The sequence below is a fragment of the Dreissena polymorpha genome, chromosome 9, assembly GCF_020536995.1.
Source record: "Dreissena polymorpha isolate Duluth1 chromosome 9, UMN_Dpol_1.0, whole genome shotgun sequence".
Lineage (NCBI taxonomy): Eukaryota > Metazoa > Mollusca > Bivalvia > Myida > Dreissenidae > Dreissena > Dreissena polymorpha.
The window spans coordinates 30,260,307-30,281,776 of NC_068363.1; the positions used below are offsets into that span (position 1 = coordinate 30,260,307).

The window sequence follows — 21,470 nt, forward strand, 5'->3', positions numbered from 1 at the left end:
AACTCAGTTTTCAAACTTATGTTATAGCTTTTTATATCGCAAGTTTGTAATGAACACAACCTATTTAAATTTAAAAGAGTGTGTCTTAAAGCACAAGTCGAGATGTGTGTGACTGTTTATTTTCATATTTATTTTATTGAGATAACTTAGATAAAATAACAACAATATGTCTTTTTTCACAATTGGTCGCTGCACTGGCAACCATCTTCAGAATTGTGGTTGTCTTGCTAAAGAATAACAAGCCTATAATCATGTACATGTTGTGATATGTGCATCTAATACTTTATCTATTTTTTTAAATTATTGAGAAACAATTTTGCCCACATGACAGACTTTTATTGCAGCATTAAGCCCCGTTTTCCCTGAAAGCAGCCAATATGTACAATTTTCAATGTTAAACTTACCAACGTCATCGTACAAGCTGTTTTAAACACTAGACTGGCCAATGTGTCCCATATGCTCTTAAACCTATTGTTTACATAATTACAGGCTGTCGTCTGCTTACATTTATCGTCTGCTAAATTTGACTGGAGTTATCCACACAGGAAGTCATAGGTTTAAATAATAAAAAGTAGCTAAGGCATACTGATTTGCAAAATTGTGTCTGCATAGCTCACAAATAAAAAGTGGACATATGTGATTCCGGAAGAAGATAATTAACAATTACGGAAACAAAATATGAGAAACACAAAAACTGGAAAGCGGAAGTGGAAAGCCTAGTACATATGTAAATGGTTAATTCTTAGAAGGAAGTTTTGCAGATTGAAACATTTATAATGGTACGCAAGTGCTTTGAAACTTATTTGTTTTTAGGTGCAGCACCATTATAAACCATTGCAAAAGCACGTGTTTGCAATTTAATTAGGTTGTATATGCCCCGTCTTTGCATCGCTTTTCAGCGTTTTGACTGAACGAGCATGCGTAAAGATAGATCGCTAAGGAAAACGCTAACGACGAATAACATATTACAATTAAACAGCGTTTTTCATCAGATAAAAATGAATGCAAATCGCAAAACATCGTTGAAAACCGTTAAAGCAAAAACGAAAATCAGTTTTTTTGCGGAACACAGACGGTTACCCTACAGTTACTTTCACGTCAGGATTTACATGAGTATTGTCCTGAATTTAAAATTCCGTGCGCGGATCATATCTCCCTCAGTATTGAAAGTATTCAAATAAAACTTAAGAGACTCACACAAAGGAAGGTGTGCAAGACATTGAAAGTAGACAATGCAAGTCAGTGCATAGTACATGGCTATCAACTCTATTATTACTATTAGAGTTATTGTACTTTGTTAATTATTTGTATAGTCCGTTTCTCACGTGCAACATAACTCGGCAAGGACTGTATTTTCAAGACATTCCTAGTACAAGATTGCGAGTCAATTTGTTACATAGTGTTTAACTTTTGCGCATATGTGGGCATATTTATCAAATTGAAGAATTAATTATATGTTTTAATATTATGTTTGATATATTGGAGAATTCAGCAATTGAAATTGAATGCAATCTTCGAAACGTTCCAGTAATGATCAGAAACACTGCAATGCCTTCATAGAACATATTCATAACTGATGTACTCGTTATATAGTATTCCGAAATAGATTTTGGTCTATATAACAATTTTGCAAACAACAATATTCAGGGTAACCATTGACAGCATTTACATCAAATTATTATACGTTATGCAAAACTGGTAAAATAGTGCGCTTAAAATTTAGGAAAACACTGACAAAATCCACTCGGGAAAAAATATAATCTAACACATTCATCATTTAAGAGGGTCGTTATTGTTAACGAGTTGTTTTATGGTTTCCCTTGTTTGAATAGATGCGAATATTAAAACACCGGATACATCTGCAGGAAGGATAAAATCTGTTTTCACTTAAATAGGGATACATTAAGCTTATCCGCAATAATTTATTCGACTAGTAATAAGATCCTTCATACTGAAGCGTGTGTCAAGTTCTTACTTGATTAATATATTTCTTGCTTAAATTGCTAACGTTTACATTATTAACGCAGTAAGATAAAGCTAGCATCCATTAAGCACGACGCTTAGACTATGATTTTAAACTAGACATATTTGGTGCAGGTATTAATCGACCAATACACCTTTCAACTACACTGACCTGTTGTAATGCATGCATATCTGCAAAGAACAAAACCGTACCCGAACTCTCAAACTGTGTTTCAGACATGACATACCTAAACTGCAAACGACACACTATCAATGTTAACATATTAAAGATTGCGAACCTATTTTCCACATAGTAACACACCGATATACAGCACATTAATCATGTTAATTTCAGACTATTGTTTATGACTTCATTATTTTAAAAGAATTTGTAAATGTGTTAATAAGTATCATCAAGCGATTGAAACAAAGTCACATGCGTGTCCACACTCCCACACCACCGACGAGTTCTCAACAGCAACAATACGCACTCACGTCTGTGTAATATGTTAAAACTGGTTTAATGTGAATATTATTCTGGAAAAACTGTTGAACAGTTCATATCGCACTTAAAATAGAAGTGACTTTAATTTCCGCTTGTGGTGTAGCAAGAGCTGTCAATTAGAATTGTAGATACTTGCTACATAGTAAGATCTATAGCTATACATAAAACAAAATTTCCACATCCTTTATTTGAACTGCACTTAAGTATGTTCATTTAACATGTATCGTCAATATACTAAAATACGAAGAAGTAGCGATTTTCCAAATTAATGTCCAATCGCTAATAGCCATTGAGGTTCACAATGACGTCATGAATAGTTTATGTTCTTTTAGATGTGAAAGTCTGTTTGTCAGCGCGTACTATTAATGGTCAATATAACTTTAATTCGTTGAAGTACCCTTGCCGCTTGGTAATATATAAATATGTTTATTGTATCCATTGTCGCATGAAATTCATTTTCAATGACACTGACACATATCTGCCAACTCATTCTGCTGATATCACCATTGAATGTTTAGATATTCTAGTGCTCCCGTATGAAAATATTGAATAGTTTAAGTCAGCGTTTACAAAGTACAAAGCAGTTTTCTAAATTAACTATACTCTTTATTTTTATCGGATGTTTGTTTTATATTTTACCATTATGAATTATTAATTATCATGGGTATTAAACAACTTATAATATAAACTATACTAAATAACATTTGCTACTTGTACATTGCGCCAGTCCAACTCAGCTGCGTTTAGATATTACATATTAATTCAAAATAAAACAAAGTTTCACATTTCTTATTTCGGTTGTAAAGTTTAAAATTGTAAATGGTTTCTAATTTAAAACTTTAAAACAATAATGCGCGCAAAAAACAGAACTATGTACTTTTGTAATGTTATTGGGACAGCCCTCGTACATGAAAAGCTATGATTGTTTTCAAATTCATTGAACGCGTTACAAGTGAGTATATCCGTTTTATAGCAAATCTGAGTCGGTTTACAATACTACAAGCAAAAAAATACTTTTAATGGGTTTATTAGATATAATTGCTAAGTGAATCTTTTACTGAAAAATAATCACTGTACAGCTCATTTCTTTGTAAGATATTGACTTAGCTAGATATATGTAATAAATCCGTTAAACACATTACGATGCAATGTTTTAAGAATAGCTTATTACATCATTTTTTTAGAAAAAGATTTAAGAATATAGTGTCATGTAGTAAATATTTTAGATCATCATCGCGCAAACATTATAACTAACTTTTTGCACAACATTTCATTTCATTAAAGTGAAAATTATATAAACATGTCTCGTTTTTTTTTTAAGTTGCACTCGGTTGTCCTGGTAAACGTTGGGTGATTGGCATGCATGTAAGTATAAGATGGAAACGGGATCTGAAGGGAGTGAAAATGTGTGGTCATTATGCAGGTCAGCTCAGTTCATGATACGATTTAAGATGACTGAGTATTTGTCTATATGCAATTTATTGGAGAAACTGGTTTGGGAATCAGATGCATTATTAGCTTGCAATTTGTTAAAATACCTAACTGATAACAAGAAATAAATACTTTATTTCTTATGAATTGTCATGTAAATGCTTCAACTAATTAGGGTATTACACAACTAATTTGTATAGCATAGCTAAAATCATACGTCTATTCATAATCTAAAATCGAATGTCCGATTCTAATGTAAAATTGAGTCGATTCTTAAAAAAGCATCTATGTTAGCGTTTCCGATCGCCAAAATCGCCAAAGGCGATCGAATCTTTCAGCTGGCGATAAAAGTTTAAAATGTGAATGAAAATGGCGATTGCAAAAAAAACCCTGATATTTCTCTTTAAGTATATAATATTCCCTACTTTAAAAGAGAACTCGGCACCGATTTCCACATGAAATCGCCATAAAAGCTCCAGGTGGTAATAGATAGTCCATTGATAAGAGATAACCGGATGCCCGTATCTTATATTCAAGCCACATAACACAGTCGTGTATGCTGACAGATTCATCATGGGAAATTTTCGGGTAACTTTCCAGTCGCCAAACTGTGATATTTAACGTCCAATCGGTTACGAGAATGTTTATGGAGGCGGAGTTATATAGCGATTATTATTTTTGATTGACGTCGGTCACAGAGTAAGCGTTTATCGCAGGTTTATTAACAATGAATCACAGTTGTAGCATTAATACGTGAAATAAAACCGGTAAATAAAGCAGTAGTACTGCTTTATTTACCGGTTTTATTTCACGTATTAATGCTACAACGCAGCGCCCCTCTATTTATTGCTAGCTGGAGCACTGAGTACATTAAAGGCGGTTTCGGGCATCATCATCACACCTATTTACCGTACTGTAAACAATCATAAATTATGAGAAGTTAATTGCAATTGTTGAGCAGTGTAAAATTACTTACGGCGAGTAAGTTGTGAAAAACAAAACCCGTTAATAATGTGATGCGGTAACAAATTCAATCCAGTGCATGCACATTTTATCATGTCTATTTGTAGAACTGATTTACACCGTTTTTCTACAGCCACGTGATAATAACTATTCACTATGCATTAATACCGGTATGCCATGTAAAACCCGTGTTATAAGAAAGAGGGCAAAATTATTGCTGTCGTCTGCAATGACAAGTTCTACGCATGCAAAGCAAGACCCACCCAATCAAAGACCGGGGCATATCTGAAAGTTCTAACATTGTATACAGTTTGTGCCAGTGCATGAAAATAAATATAAATGAAAAATAAAAAACAATATGAAATTATTTGATTTCAGGTAACAAATAATTTATTTAAATGTGACTTCATTGATAATTTAATACAGTCATTGTTGATACCTATAGATTCATGATAATGATTATGTCGTTCATTGAGCAAATAAGGTTATAATGTGGGTCGTTATCGTAGTGCTGAAATTTGGCTACTAATTTTTTTCCTTAGCGCCAACCTAGAGCATGCATGTCGTGTGGCATATTAAATAGTCCTCTAACACTCCACACTAAACTTGGTTTTCCTATTTCTGTTATATCTCATTCCTGATTTGAATTGTTTGATTTCATTAGAATTTGGACATGAACATTACAATTGCAATTGTATAGTTCATGCCCAAGACATGTAGTGTGGTTTTCCAATTTAAAATACAACCACTATTTTATATTGCATGAAAATACCACAAAGTGCGCCACAGTTTCATGTTGTCTTACTCCATTTTGTCTCAATCAATTTGTTTTCTCTATAGACAATATTGCAAAACGATCGAGAGTCAAGGTTTAAAAAAATGCTATTCTCACTTCATTTATACCAAATCCTAGATGTTCGGTTCATTTCAAAGCGAGTAGTGTCGTTTAAAAGTGAAAAGAGGGCGAAGTTTAATATTATATATCATAGTCACACCAAAAGGGAAAGCATCATCAACAATAATATTTTGTATTGTATTTGCACGTCAAAACCATGTGTTAAATGCCCGCTTCAACACTGACTCATCGATAGAGTTGTATCGGCTGTTTAAATATTATCCGAAAAGGGCGTTATATTCGAAACGAAGATGTTTTCAATTTTAAAAGATAGACAATACAAGATTATCCCATTGCAATACCTTAGTAGAGAAAAGCAGTAGCATATATGCTAACCATTTGGACACAATTACGGTAATAGGCGCATCGAATAAATCCCATATTGTACAATTTCTTATGATAAATCTAACTGGTTTATTATAATAAAGTTCCTCGTGTTCAGTGTTTGCTGAATTTGGTATAAGAGTGGTGCTTTTGGACCTCACCAAGTTCACCAAAATACATACACACGAACTGCAATTGCCTCTTTAACAGCTAGTTTCAAGAACAAAATACTACAACAGGGCTCAACATAAACCTAAAAACCAACTTGCCATGCCGGGCAAATACTTAGAAAACCTACTTGCCCTGAACGTAAAGCCACTTGCCCAATCTTGAAATATCACATGAACTGTAAACCTCATATTTTTTAATGAAGATCAAAATGATACACCACTAAACCTTTTTTATTTTTGCACATTTAACAAAATGATTACAGCATTTAAAGTATAATTAAAATCTAAATTAAATGCTCTTTGTTCTTTTTTGCACTTGCCCGGGAGGACAACTAGATTATAAAATAACTTGCCCGGACACAACTTTTACTTGCCAGGGGCAATAGGACAACCATTAATGTTGAGCCCTGTACAAGTACTGAAGTAACCTACTTCATGTTTACGCCTCGTGACTAAAACGTACATAACGTACATTAAGCACTTAAAAGTGTCGATAATGGTGATGCTATTGCCTTTCAGATTATGTTTGCAATATTTGTAATTAGTATTAACAGCGCTTCCGTTAGTGGACGTCCGGGCGTAAATTACGCCCGAAATTGGCAGTCGTACGTCCATTATGCAAATGGTGGAAGTCCCTTGGACGTCCGATAATCCGCATGTATGTACGCTATTTTCTAATACACAACACGTTCAAATGTCAAAAGTAAATGGGGTTATTCAGACCGTTAACTCCGCACAAGAGCTACTGTTTTCAATGAATTTCTCAGCGAGTGGCCAATATTGGTTTTTACCAGCTCTCAATCAAAGTCTTCTTGGTAAGCGCATCAGCCAATCAGTGCTCAGGCAACCGAATACACGCCGACCCCACGTGAAGCTGTATACAATAATATTAGCAATATTAGCGACCTCTGCGTTACGAAGTTTTTATTCAGCAATCAAATATTTGAGTCCACGCTTTCCCCGCGGAAGAATGACGTTACGTTGTGCATGAAGTCTAATTTGTGCATGATTTTCATCTGTACACGAAATACACGAGAAATGTTTATTTGTTGCTAGAATTTTCGTAACTTTCCGTGAATAGTGAAATCCTGATTTTTTCGGATAATACTTTGATTATACGCATTTGAAAATAAGCAGTCTGCATAATTAACCCATCCCCTGATCGCCAATGCGATGAAATCTCGGCTCTGGAGATAGCAAAAATCTGAAAAGACAGTTTGGAAATAAACCGACAAATAATCAATTTACGAAAATTTGTTCGCGTGCGCGATCATTTGAGAACGAATTCGGCATTTCGGAAATGTTCATTTGGTACCGATTTTCTCCGGTATTTTATTTATTTATTTCCGATTTGTTAGCAGATGGTACTGACATGGACTTAGTGTTTTCCCCAGGCCATTTTAGCGTGGCGAAAAGCCACGCCGCCATCCCGGATCGCCACGCTGCCCTTTTCAAAGGCAAATTTCGCCACGCGCCCTTTTTTCAAAGGCAAATTTCGCCACGCGCCCTTATGGATAACATCTTTATTGCCTTACGATCTAACTTGGTACGCAAAATCAGCGTCCTTGATTGTCTGTGACGCTCCGACTGTGCTTGATTTACTCGAGAGACGTCAACATCTAATCGACTATATTTAATTGAGCAGATTTTATCTATAACAGTGCTCGATTTATAGGTAGGTCATACTGACAGCTCCAAAGCTGTGAATTAGTCATGCGTGAATAACCCCGTGTCAGTATCAATCGATAATGCTGGAGGCTATGTTATACCAATCGCACTTTTCGCTCGGCAATGTGTACTCCTCCACTATATAATCATTACTTCGGAGACTTTTGATGAAAAACTCGATGTTATTCTCCTGGCTTTGCATGCATTATTCAGTTATATCGAAACATATATTTTTACGCATAATTACATTTAAATTCACAAACAAATTTATTCTTTATCGTTTTCGTCTTTAAGATAACTAGATCTAATTATTGAAATAATTACTGAGACGTATACTAATTTAACAAAATGCGAATCGCGTATACGATTTAACGTTGCTATGCGCACCTGTCGCTTACACCTTTGGCATTTTATCAACATGGCGGACTACACAGAATTAAATTGTGACTCGGCAAAAATGGCAAATAACGTCGTAAACGATCGAATTAACGATGGAGATTATACATTAAGAAGGAATTAATGAAATGTCTGTGATAATCAACGATGCATAAAAATGTTTTAGATAGCAACAACATTATTTATTTATTTGTAATCTACTCGGTGGATGTATGTCACAGAAATGAGTGTTTGCATATTGTTAGCGATCAATTTACTCGCAATGTTATTTTAAACATCTGTCGAGATTATTATTAGAAAATGGGATAAGACAAACATGGTTTCATTTATATGTTAGTGGATCTGTGTATAATCAGATTCATATGCATACAGTACAGCCAAAGCGGCACAAACATAATCCGCGGCTACGCCATGGCCAGATTATTAGTCCGCGGCGGCCGAATCGTGTGTTCACGCGGCGTATCGCCGTGGCACTCGGCATCGATCCGCGCAACGACGCCGAGTCTGTATTAACCTCGCGTACTTTCGCGGTGTAAATCCGCCGCATACGTACGCGGCGGATCGAGTGAAAAGATATCCACCTACATGTACATACATGTATGTGTAGCGTAGAATTAATTACGCGCAACTGTTTATGTTTCGTTCGATTATCATTATTAAATTTGTAATCCGAAACACACTTCCGAATTTTAATGCTAACGCGACCTTTGACAAATTCTAGCGTCAAATAAACAGTGCTAAAATATCCTTTGTTTCATATAAAAGCGTGCGAAAATTATGCAGACATGTAGAACGTTGTTTGGAAAGTTTGGGTGTATTTTGTGTTGTATAAATACATGAACATCACGTCAGGCGTAAATCGCGTGTTCAGTGGAGAAAACAAACCGCCCCTATTAGACGTTATTTCATCATCTCTATAAATAGTAACAAATGCCAAAATGTATTTGATACTTAAGGAAATATCGAGAATGTTTGTGTATCGTAAATATTTACCAGCATTTGCTTTAAAACTGGAATATACGGGATTATCGGGTAATTAGTAGCGATATTAACTGTATAATATGAACAAAATAAAACGTGTTTATATACGCATATTCAAACAATAGTTATAATAAGCTGATAATTAACAAAACTACAAATACGTCGTCACCGTCTTGATTATTGATGTGGCTTCAAACTGCTAATTTTCTCAGCTAAAATATAAAAGCGGAATCAACATGCAATTAATTTATAAATCCACCATATGCTGGAGCCTTGACCACTTGTATGTGCGAAAACATAACTACGTGACCTTGTTTATGTGTGAAATACATACGCTACGGGCGGGAAACAAACTTAATAATTGGCCAGACACATTAACTATGCTTACATGTATATGCTAATACAATCCGCGCACAATAAATTTATTATGATTTTAATTATTATTATAATTGTTCTTTCAAAATTTGTTAACTACATGTAACTAATAATTTTTTTAAAGATTTTTTATTTCATGATGCGCATCGACTCGGCATCATGTCGCGGATCGCGGCATGCCTCGGCGGACAGATGCGAAGTTTCGCGGCGAAATGCGACTTGCCGCCGCATACTGACGCGGCTTCAACGACTGACGCGGCATCGACTCGTTTCGCCTTGCCGCCGCGGATCGCGAAATACGTTTGTTCCGCTTTGGCTGTACTGTATATTGCTTTATTATGTTTGTCGTGCTGTACAGTTTATTGAAACAGCATGGAACTTAAATGTACATTGCAAGGTAAATATATTAATATAAATCATAGTAAGTTAAATACTTCTATTACCATTAAATGTGCTTGTTTATACGTTATTTTTTCCACAACTGCTTCTGATGCGTTTACATGTTTCCCCGTAATTCAGGTATTCAGGGAACGTTTTTGCCCTTTTTTGCCTAAACTGCGCGCTAAAATGCCCTTTTTGAAAGTAATGCGCCATGCCCCTTTGCCCTCCTGGGAAAAACACTAGGACTGCAATTGACGAAACATCTTCGCTAGTTTCTCTCAAATCGCGTCACGTGATTAACGCATGTTCAATGGGAATTCCCCCATCCCATAATTCAACTTGCGTATAATGGCGGATGGTAGCGGATGGCAATATTGTCCGTATTTTGGTTTTGAAAATAGAAATCGTAATACTACTGGTTTATCGGGTAATGGATAGAGTTGGAACATGTACGTATATTAAAATTCTAAAATAAAAGTGGGACTTCGAAATTTATGTCTGGGACGACCAAAATTTTAGGCTTGGAATTTAGGACTTCCAACTTTTAAAAGCTAAAGGAAGCGCTGGTATTAAAATTGGAGACCATATCATTAATCGGTAAAACATTGTTTCGCAGTTCACATTTTCAGTTTTTAATTTTTTTAGTCAATCCAAAGGTTCATGCTAATGAACGACACAAGATTGGCAGACTTGTCATAAACATACATTATATTGCAATATGTGATGTTAATAAAGCTACGTGAGTATGTAGGGTTGATCACATAATTTGCTTACATACTTGTTTTAATTCAACATATGGCGGTATTTATTTAAATGCGCACAAATCGCGATCAGAACCACTATCAATTTGACACTTACTACACACAACACTGAGCATGCGCATTATTGGAAAATAAATATATTCAGTTAAGGCGACCATTGTTCGCTTGAGTGTATACTTCAGAGTATTGTAGATATTTCGAGTACTGCGAAGTATCCTTTACTCTTCATTGTGGAAACCGGATTCGTCAATTGAGAATGTTCACATTCAAACAAGAGGAGACTAACATGTTGTTTCGTATAATTCGGAGTAGTGTACATATTTTTAATAAGGTGAAAATCTCTTTGTGTATTACCTCGTAATCAAGATTCGTTTGTTTAAACATGTATATTACCAATAAAAATCATGTTATGACATAAGAAAAGGCTATTATAGTATCACAAAAGAATCGAATATAAAAAAGCTACGTTTTAATTTACTTTCAACATTGTCGCTATTGCTGGCTTGGGTTTAACTGTTAATTTTTAGTTAAACAAAAAGTTTGTGCTAATGAACGACACAAGATTGGCAGATTTGTCATAAACATACATTATATTTCAATATGTGATGCAAATAAAGCTACGTGAGAATGTTGGTTTGATCACATAATTTGATTACAAATTAGTTTTAATTCAACATATGGATGTATTTATTAAATGCACATAAATGGCGACCAAAACCACTATCAATTTGGCATTTACAACACACACCACTGAGCAAGCGGCATTATCTATCTATCTATCTTAAATAATTTTAATAAACGTGCTCAGTTCATATACACTCGTAATTTAAAATCAACCCCCTCCCCACCCCGTTTTAAAATATCAGCTTTATCCACAGGCAGCAGTATCATAAATCCCCCCCCGGGACCTCCCCCCCCCTCGAGCTTACCCCAGGGGTTCCAGATTGTTAAATGTACACCTACTGTGTATGGTTTAACTTTCCAACAACGAATATTGACAAAAATAACAGTTTAAAAAATACCCCTCTTATAGGTATTATATATACACAAGGTATGAAACGTACTACATGCCTATTGCTGACAGATTGTGGAACACTGGACGTGACCTTTTTCACCGAAAACACACATGTTCCCATGCAGTTGTCGACAAAATACAACTGGATTCGTTAAAAGACAGTAAAAGCAACGTGATTACACAACTAACCGATCTCCTTCTAGGCTAATAACTTTAATATTCAATTAAATTTGACTTTCTCGCTATATGTCACTCGGTGTATCATTCACATGTACACCATTTTAATTTTATAACGCGTCATCTGGTTGGTTGTTCTCATTGTGTTGGCCAATGATATGGCGTTTTAGAATTGAGCATTCTATCGAAAAAATATGACAGCAAAACACAGACATGTAGCGAGAAAGTCGAATTTAATGGAATATTAAAGTTATTAGCCGAGTAGGAGATCGGTTAGAAGTGTAATCTCGTTGCTTTTACTGTCTTTAACAAATCCAGTTGTATTTTGTCGGCAACTGCATGGAAACATGTGTGTTTTCGATGAAAAAGGTCACGTCCAGTGTTCCACAATCTTTCAGCAATAGGCATATAGTGCGTTTCATACCTTGTGTATATGTATATATAATACATATACGAGGGTTATTTTTTCATACTGTGTATTTTTGTCAATATTCGTTGTTGAAAAGTCAAACCATACACAATAGGTGTACATTTAACAATCTGGAACCCCTGGGGTAAGCTCGAGGGAGGGGGGAAGGTCCCGGGGTGGGGGGGGGAATTTATGATACTGCTGCCTGTGGCTTTATCACACGAGCTTCAAACGTGACTGTGAGTCATTGAGACACCAAACAACTCAATTATTTTGACCGAATCTAGTGCGTTGTGATATTTAACCTAGAGCAAGCGTCTGATTAAAATAATTTGAAATTTAATAACATATTAATGTACAGATTCACCTAAACAGTCAATTAAAAATGATTCAAAGTGTAAGCTGACAATATTTACAACATAGTTGGATTCGCAGACATCGACAATTATGTAAAAATAGAAATTCGGGAATAGCATTTAAATAAGCGATTTAAGATTTGGCATTTCATATAAATACCAGCGTAACTTTGATAGACACAACAATGATCATGCATTATATAATTAAAGAGCTACTTACATTGCTTGTTAAGGTTTCGCAACTTATTCCAGAAGTTCTAACATGGCCGCCATAACCTGCATGAATTTTGCATTGTGGGAAACTACCCATTCTATACATAGATGGTGACGTCACTACGTTATTATCAGTAAGACCGGTGTGACACAATGGGAAACTACCGTGCTGCCTCACGCATGGGCAACCATTGTGTCACACCGGTCTTACTAATCGTGATACATCGGCTATCTCGGATTCCTCCGTAAGATAGACGTTATGAATGATTGTAATATGACCATCTATGAAGAAAGCGTAATCAAATAACGTGCGAGGGGTTCAGAATGGAGAAACAATAAAAAACATCGTTGGAATGGGAGCTAGTCAACTCGTACCTAAGTAAACTCGTACCTTCGGTCAACTCGTACCCGATTTGGTCAACTCGCACCCGATTTTTGGTCAACTCGTACCCCCACTAGTCAACTCGTACCCGAATTGGTCAACACGTACCCTCCAAAAATTATTAATATATATCAAAGACGTGAAATATGTTTTTGTATATGTTTTTATATATGAATATAGATAAAGGTTTAAAAAAATGTTTTTTTTTTCAAAAGTAGACAAGTTCATTATTTTTCACACGTGTATAATTATAAAGGACGTGTTTTTCGGCGTTTTGTTTGATAAATTGTTGACTAATAACACCTTTATGACAACAGGACCGTCGGCGATTTGTTAAACAATTTGTTTGCCGTGCATCTAAAATGACACGCGCGGTAGTTGTCGGCATTTTCTTTGATGAAATGTTTGATTGTAAACACTGCATGATGACTTAACCAATAAAAGGGATGATCCACTTTGAAGTTAAAGGAGTATGTTTTCTCACTTTTATATGAGCAAATCCAGAAATTACTATACAAAGGCTTTTCAGATTGGCTGTAATCATTAATATCTTGAAACTAAATACGGACTCTGTGTTTCGTGTCTTGGACTTAATTTCATTTATTGTTTATCGTGGATTATAATTTATAAGTGTTTTGTTTAATTAATCTGCTTCATCATGGATGAGGTAGATGTTTGTGTTGTTTGTGAACATATTGTTTCCGATGAGTGTAAGGCCATTATGTGCGATGAATGTGATAGATGGTAACACAGACATTGTAAATCTGGTAAATAATCCCTTTATAATTCTTTAATAAGTTTCATTCGAGTAACGGACCTCTATAAAAGCGTAAACTGAGGAATACAAAGCTATTTTTTGTTATAACAGATGGTATTTACATCTTTATAATATATAGCGTCAGTACATACGTATATACTTGTGGGGTCGTTTTGTGTATTTGTTTTAGTTATATAATATTAATTTATATCAAGTGGTTATATTCTATGTCCAATAAACTAGTATAACGAAATGCATAATAATCAAGGCCTTTAAATGTATACATAATATATATATGTCTGCAGGATGCCTTATTTCGTCGTTTTTTGTACATATGGATGTATCATGGAATTGTAACGGCTATAAATATAAACTTTTAATTAAAAAAAATGGCATTGTCATAACAGAATTTGGCATTAACCTTATTATTGCCACAATACAAAAAAATGAAACAAAGAAATTTGTATCAGAACGATTCGTATACTTTTTAGGTGTAACACTTGCTAAGTACAACAGAATAATGAAAGGCGTAATCGAACTCTCGTTTGTTTGTGTGCCATGTAGAGAACGGCCATCGGTTGAGGTCATGGAAGTATATCTCCGTGACGACAATATCTCGTAATCCGAGTCCGACAATGAGTCTGTGCCCGAGTCCGATCATGAGTCCGTGCCCAAGTGTTGGCTCTGTTTCTGTTTAAAGTGTGAAACTTTGTTGCTGTACATAATCTATGTCGGTAGTTGTATTAAGTTTAATAAAAGTTTTTGTGTTTAATACATGTATGTAGTATTTGTATAAGATGGTTTGTTTGTTACCCTGTGTGAAATATATTGTTTTTGTGTTAAATGTTAATGTAGTATATGTTATTTGTGTGTTTTATAAATGCCAAAATAAAAACACACGAGACAATAACTTGCATTCTTTTTATTGTTATGTTCAAATTATTCGAATATTATGACCGTTGTTTCAAATTTACATGGAAATCTAAATATTTTATTGAAGAATGCTAAAACATCTAAATACTCATTAAATCCGTTTGTTTTACACAATAATCATAATCTTTTTTAATTGATTGGTTAGTTGTTAGTTGATTCAAAGGTGTTCTTCATTTTTACAAAGGTGCAGATTAAATCGATTTAGATATTAACGACCCGTGTCAAGTAATGTGTTAATCAATATTTAACAAAGGTGAAGATTAGGTAAATTACGATATTAACGACCCGTGTCACGTAGGTGTTAATAAGTATTTAAGGTGTTGATTAATTGATTGAATCATGGACTAAATTTGCAGACGAACCATAATTTGAGGCATATATATCAACAACAACAACAACAACAACATTTATAAACTAATACACAAGTGTAACGACATGGATGATAATTATTTTGCAATTTGGTAATATTTATAAAAATCATGCAATGGAAGAAATTAACAAATATTTTACTGATTCATACCGTAAGATTTTTTCTTTTAACATCGATAATGATAGTTGTTAATAAATATATATTTTGAAAGATAAATGATTTCTATATATTTCTTAGATAATATAATTTTTGTATATTGGACATATTAATAAGAATAATATATATATATATATATATATATATATATATATATATATATATATATATATATATATATATATATATATATATATATATATATATATATATATATATATATATATATATATATATATATAAATAATACTTAGGCATTCTATACATAGATGGTGACGTCACTACGTTATTGTCACCTCTATGCTTAGACGCATCACATTCCCCTGGTTTGGGGAATTATGCTTTCGCCAAAGTAGTTCTGCGTAGGAATGAAAATGTTAATATTGAAAGAAAACTCGTTTTTGTTGTGTGTTTAAAACGGAATGTTGTTTAAAGAAATGTTATTAAATTATGTTTAAATGTGATTTTGAATCTCTATTAAGCCTGATAGCGATTATAAGAAGCATGATTACCAGACCTTCTTTCGCTTTCACTTTTCATTCGTAAAAGAAGTGCTACCCACAATTCCTTTCGCGATAGTACACAGGTCAGAAAGACCGGTGTGTACACAATGATACTAAGGTAATTACTTTAATTAGTCATATCGTTCCCTGGTAAAAAAAACATACAAGTTATGTTAGTCTATGCCAAAATATAACTTTAATTGGTCAACTCGTACCTGCAATACCGATATCCAATATTCTTGCTTTATGATAATATTGTCACTGAACAAAGATGTAAAAAAAACATCATAAAATAAAAATTATTACTTTTCAGAATATGCCTGCAATAGACGTATATAAGGTCAGGTATAAGGCAAAAACCGCTGAACGATGGTTATCAAACAATGCCGAACCTTAAATTCATATTATGAATTGATTTCATTTATTTCATTTATATTACCATATATAATATAACATTTTATTTTGATAGGGCGAGTCGTTATATATGTGGGGCGAGTCGTTATTCATGTGGGGCGAGTCGTTATAAAAAGTGGGGCGAGTCGTTAAGGGGCGAGTCGTTAAGGGGGCGAGTCGTTACATTACCTGCAATAAACATAAAAAAAACATCTAATGCATGTAAACACCCATCGCAATTTGTTTCCATAAAGAACAAATATTAAAAAGGTACGAGTTGACCAATCTGAAAAATTACTAAAGTACGAGTTGACCAAGTCGGGTACGAGTTGGCTAGGGTACGAGTTGACTTAGGTACGAGTTGACTGGAAACCGTTGAAATAATCTCCCCTTCTGATCGCCCACGAGCTTTCAAACGGTTGAGATCCGGTATTGTATACGTTTGTCACATTGTTTTGAGATCAAGAAGTCATTTCGGCGCTTATATATTTCAGTTTTGTTTTTGAACTTGCAATAGCTATCTTTTAATTGTGATTTGGTTTATTTCGACGTTGTAAAGTTTATAATTCAAAGTGGCATTCATTTTCGCGACCTAGTCCTAGTAACTCGGTGTGAGTGAACGAAGGATTTTTAATATACTCGTGTTTTTTTTCCAGCAAAACAAACACAATGTTTAACGGCTTTAATATATAGGCAATGATGTAATAACAACAAATTATTTACCACGATCTCATAATAACATGTACTTAAAAATAGAACAGTAATGTATTTCCGATTTCCGGCTTATCAAGCATTGTGCATGTATGTACAACGCTCGGAAAGTAACGCAAGTTATCCGCATTGGAGCCTGAAACAGAAAATAAATAAGTATAGCATATTTAAGTCCAAATAATTAGATGTAATCCTGTACCTTCCCCAGGAATTTGTTCAGGCGCCCCAGGGGTGGGTTCGGGAGGGGTGTCCCCTCCCGACGTTGATTTTTTTTAAATTTAACGTGTCAATTCACGTTCTGTGGTGCGTTATAACTCAAAGAAAAACAGCGTCAAAAGACGTCATTTCGTGCGCTATGACTCATCAAAAAAATCCCCCAGTCATTTAAAAATATTTTTTTTATATTGTTTAATTGTTATAAAACTTTTCCGCACAGATAGTAAAATCCCGACTCGAACGATTCCCCAATACATCCGTTTCAACCCGACTCTATAACTGTATACTTACTATTTTTCAAGTTTCTAACCTTGCCATTTTTAAGTGACTATCTATAGATTTGATGAAATATTGCCTCTGAATATGCGTCAATCCCCTGACCTGTTGTGTGCTTGTTAAAACGCTCAATACACGCCATTTGTATGCAATAGACGCGACGTTGTATATGCTGCATAATTTTCGCGCTCTTTTTAATTGAGAAAAAGATTTGACACAAAATTAATTTGCACTGCTAATTTGAAGCAAAAATATTTAACGTTGCGGTAACATTTACATTCGAAGTGTGTTTCGGATTAAAAACGCGTTAACATCGACTTACGGTAATGGGTTTCGGATTACAAATTTAATTATTTAACCGTCGTGTTATAAATTCAACGATACTTTGTTTACACACTTTACGAGTCGAATAAATGTTTTGACGGAATTATGCATGAAATTCACGTTGTCCACGAGGATCACGACCGGTTGTCATCATCAGTCTTCTAACTATCGATTATCGGACGAAACATTTACAAGTGTGCGTAATTAATTCAACGAAAATTTGTTAAAGCGCATTGCGTGTCGAATAAATGTCAGAAAAACGAGGTGAATCAGTTCTATAAATGGACATTGAAATTTACATGTACTGGAATTAAATAAATTGTTATCACATAATTGTAACCTGGAGTCATTTGCACAACTTACTCGCTATAATTAATTGTTTACCACTTGCAATTAATTTCTCGTATTAATTATGAGTCATAGGTAACACTTGTTTACAGTAAAAAGGTGTGATGATGATGCCTGAAACCATCTTTAATGTTCTGTACTGTACTAATTACCGGTTTTATATTACTCAAATGGTACAACTTCTTGCTAATCAAGCTGCGATAAACTCTTACTTCATGCCCGACGTCAATCAAAAATAATGGCCGATAGTTAACCCTGCCCTCATAAGCATTCTCGTAACCGATTGGACGATGAACTTCACAGTTTGACGACTGGAAAGTTACCAGATACAACTTTGTCAGCATTTAAATGACCGTGTAATGTGGCTAGAATAATCGATACGCGCGTCATGCTATTCTCTTATCAGTGGATTATCCATTACCCCATGTGGTGTTTATGGCGATTACTTGTGAAAGTAGGTACCGAGTGCTCTTTTAAAACAGGGAATATTGATACACTGATAGGGAAACCTTGATTTTTTTTTGGACAATCTCCACTTTCTTTTACTGAAGAAAACACTGATCGGAAAATTTCAAGCGCCCCGGGGACTCTGATTTCGAAATTCAAGCGCCCCGGCAAGGGGCGCTTAAATGGCCTGGGGAAGACCCTGATGTAATCTACCGAATCCGATTACATTTAACCTTTAAATGAAAGTGTTACTTAAACAATTTCCCGTGTCTTAAGGTGCGAATATTTTGCTAAACACTGTTAACAAAAGGGCTACACATTATAATTCTTAATGAAATGCAAAAATAAGTATTAACATTATTAATAACGTCAATTAACACACACGGTAAGATCAAAGTTTAAATGGAAAAATTATATCATATTTCTCGTAAATTACCAAATTATTAGTTTGGTCGAAATCAAATACCATGTAGAGAAACAAGGTATTTATAACCGACCAATGACGAAACACTATGCAACTTTCAATTTACACAGTGCTACGCTACATGTATATTGCAACAATATTGAATTTGAACAGTGGTAGTGTATTCGGGCCTGGAATATAATTGATTGTAAGTTTTAATAAACATTCTGCTAATGCAATTAGTTAAATAATGTTTACATGTTGTGTTGAATAATTATTGCATGATCACTCTTCTGCGCTGTTATATTAATTTGGAGCCGTTAAAGCTTCCGACATTACTTCATCACGTTCATGTCGGAACGGGAGTATTTTAACTAATACGCCCATGGCATACAACAACAACAAAAGCTTTATTACTGCGATGTATAATGTAAGTGTATACATATATGTTACATGTACATGTAATGTACAGTGTAACCCTTGATGTCAATCTCTTAAAAAGGTGAACCACGGCGGTTCGCGGTGATTCGCGCTGATTGCGTAACAGTGAGATACATCGCGCGACGGTCGCCGAGACATCACCCAAATTTTCTCGTCGCTCGGAATCACCGCAATTTGTCACGTTGCATCGATTGCGGTGATGCTAGAATCGCGGCAAAAATCACGGGTCGCGTAGTGTACCAGTGGATTGCAATTTTGAGTGACACTTTAATACTAATTATTAAAAAACAGGTGATTCGCGCATTTGGACACATACAGTGTGTTACACACTAGTGCAATAATTGACACTTTTGACATGTTCATAGTGATATTTGCACTGAACACTGACCAGTGTATTGCAATTTTGACACTTATTGAGTATTGAAAACTAGTGCCTTTTAAATTGTCTGACCTTTATTTTTATTAAAACTTGATTGATCTGTTTTGTTTATATTCTTTTTATGTAGTTAGACACACATAAGACAAGTTTAGTCGTCCTTATTAGTCTTGTTGCAATAGTATTGTTAAGGTAGTATTTGGATTGTTAAGACTTGTCTTTTTATAATTAGTAGATTTATTACGCAGGCTCTTTTGAACAGGATGCAGCGTTGTGTCAGGAAGCATTTTCCGTTTATTTTTTCAGGTGCCCAAGACAGGAGAAAAGTGAACCTTATTGCTGGGGACTCCAATGTTCATCGGATTAAGGATATTCTTCCTGACGATATAGCTGTCAAATACCTGCCAATCTCTGGTGAGAACATGCAATGAAAATGGTATAGATCAGTAATTACAGTTTCAGGTTTGTTTCTATTAATGGTATCACATGTACATATTTTTCTAAACGTTAAAACGAAATGATTAATGAAATAAACAAAAGGTTACCGTTTAAACGGTATCCATATGTCAGTTATAAAAGCGTCATTGACATCGCATTTCCAAACTTAAAGTAATGATTATTTCCAGAAGTTATATTCAGATCATAACCCATTTGCGCTATGACGTCATATTAAAACCAACTGTTCTTGCCGTTGTCGAATCATGGGGTACACGTTTTCTACTTACATGCTGTACTATTTTATAACAAAGAGGAATAAATATTGATCCCACATTTCTTCAATAAGACTACACCTGTGTAAATTTTTTATTGTTTCTACCTAACAAGATGTACATAAAAACAAGTATCTGTTTATTAAATTGAAAATGAATGCAGATGAATAAATGTCGGGAAAATTTTCTCATGCACGTTGTGCTGACGCGCGTTGAATGTTCAAGACAATTCGGGGCATGATCATGCAACAAATAGCTGGAAAATTTTCCCGAGCTGTTTGTGCCGACGTGTGTCAAATATTCAAGAAGTCTAGGTCGTACATGGTGTTTTGTTATGTTTACGCTGTTGTGAATAAGGGCCATCTGGCACACATGATAAAAATGTATACAAGTCTTTTTTTAACAGCTTTTAATAAGTTTTGCAACATTGTAACGTAATGAACTAAAATGGATTATGTTGATATCCACAGTCATTAAAATGTTTACTGTTTTTGTAAACATTTTTGAGAAAACACGAAACGCCACCATTTAAACGTGATACTCATAGTTTCTATGAATGATGTAATTATTTCATTTCTTTATACTTGAACAGTTCAAATTTCAAGTCCTAAGCTTCGTATTGCATCAATATTATGTTAAACTTATTATGCTGATGTGCAATGATTGGGTTTTCTTACTAATTTGCATAGTTATTTTAAGCGTGTGGAATATTTTACAGATTGTAGGGAATTGTATTTGCAAA

At 34.5% G+C, this 21,470-nt stretch overlaps 3 protein-coding genes across 5 annotated transcripts in view; 1 reads left to right on the top strand and 2 right to left on the bottom strand.

Annotated features, from left to right (window-relative positions):
* Nucleotides 1-21,470, top strand: part of LOC127845104 (uncharacterized) — a 443,587-nt gene that overhangs the window by 360,128 nt on the left and 61,989 nt on the right. Inside the window, exons 1-2 of the transcript XR_008033052.1 lie at nucleotides 16,842-16,905; nucleotides 20,325-20,432. The gene's annotated coding sequence lies outside the window, so the exon portion shown is untranslated. Of the gene's footprint in view, nucleotides 16,906-20,324; nucleotides 20,433-21,470 lie in introns of the transcript that reaches the window.
* LOC127845103 (uncharacterized) overlaps nucleotides 1-21,470 on the bottom strand; it is a 365,628-nt gene that overhangs the window by 181,484 nt on the left and 162,674 nt on the right. The window contains exon 1 of one of the 3 annotated variants that reach the window (XM_052375807.1): nucleotides 12,990-13,060. The exons of the other annotated variants lie outside the window; for them this stretch is intronic. The gene's annotated coding sequence lies outside the window, so the exon portion shown is untranslated. Of the gene's footprint in view, nucleotides 1-12,989; nucleotides 13,061-21,470 lie in introns of those variants that run through there. 3 annotated transcript variants of the gene reach the window in all.
* LOC127845106 (uncharacterized) overlaps nucleotides 1-21,470 on the bottom strand; it is a 271,505-nt gene that overhangs the window by 32,678 nt on the left and 217,357 nt on the right. The window lies entirely within an intron of this gene.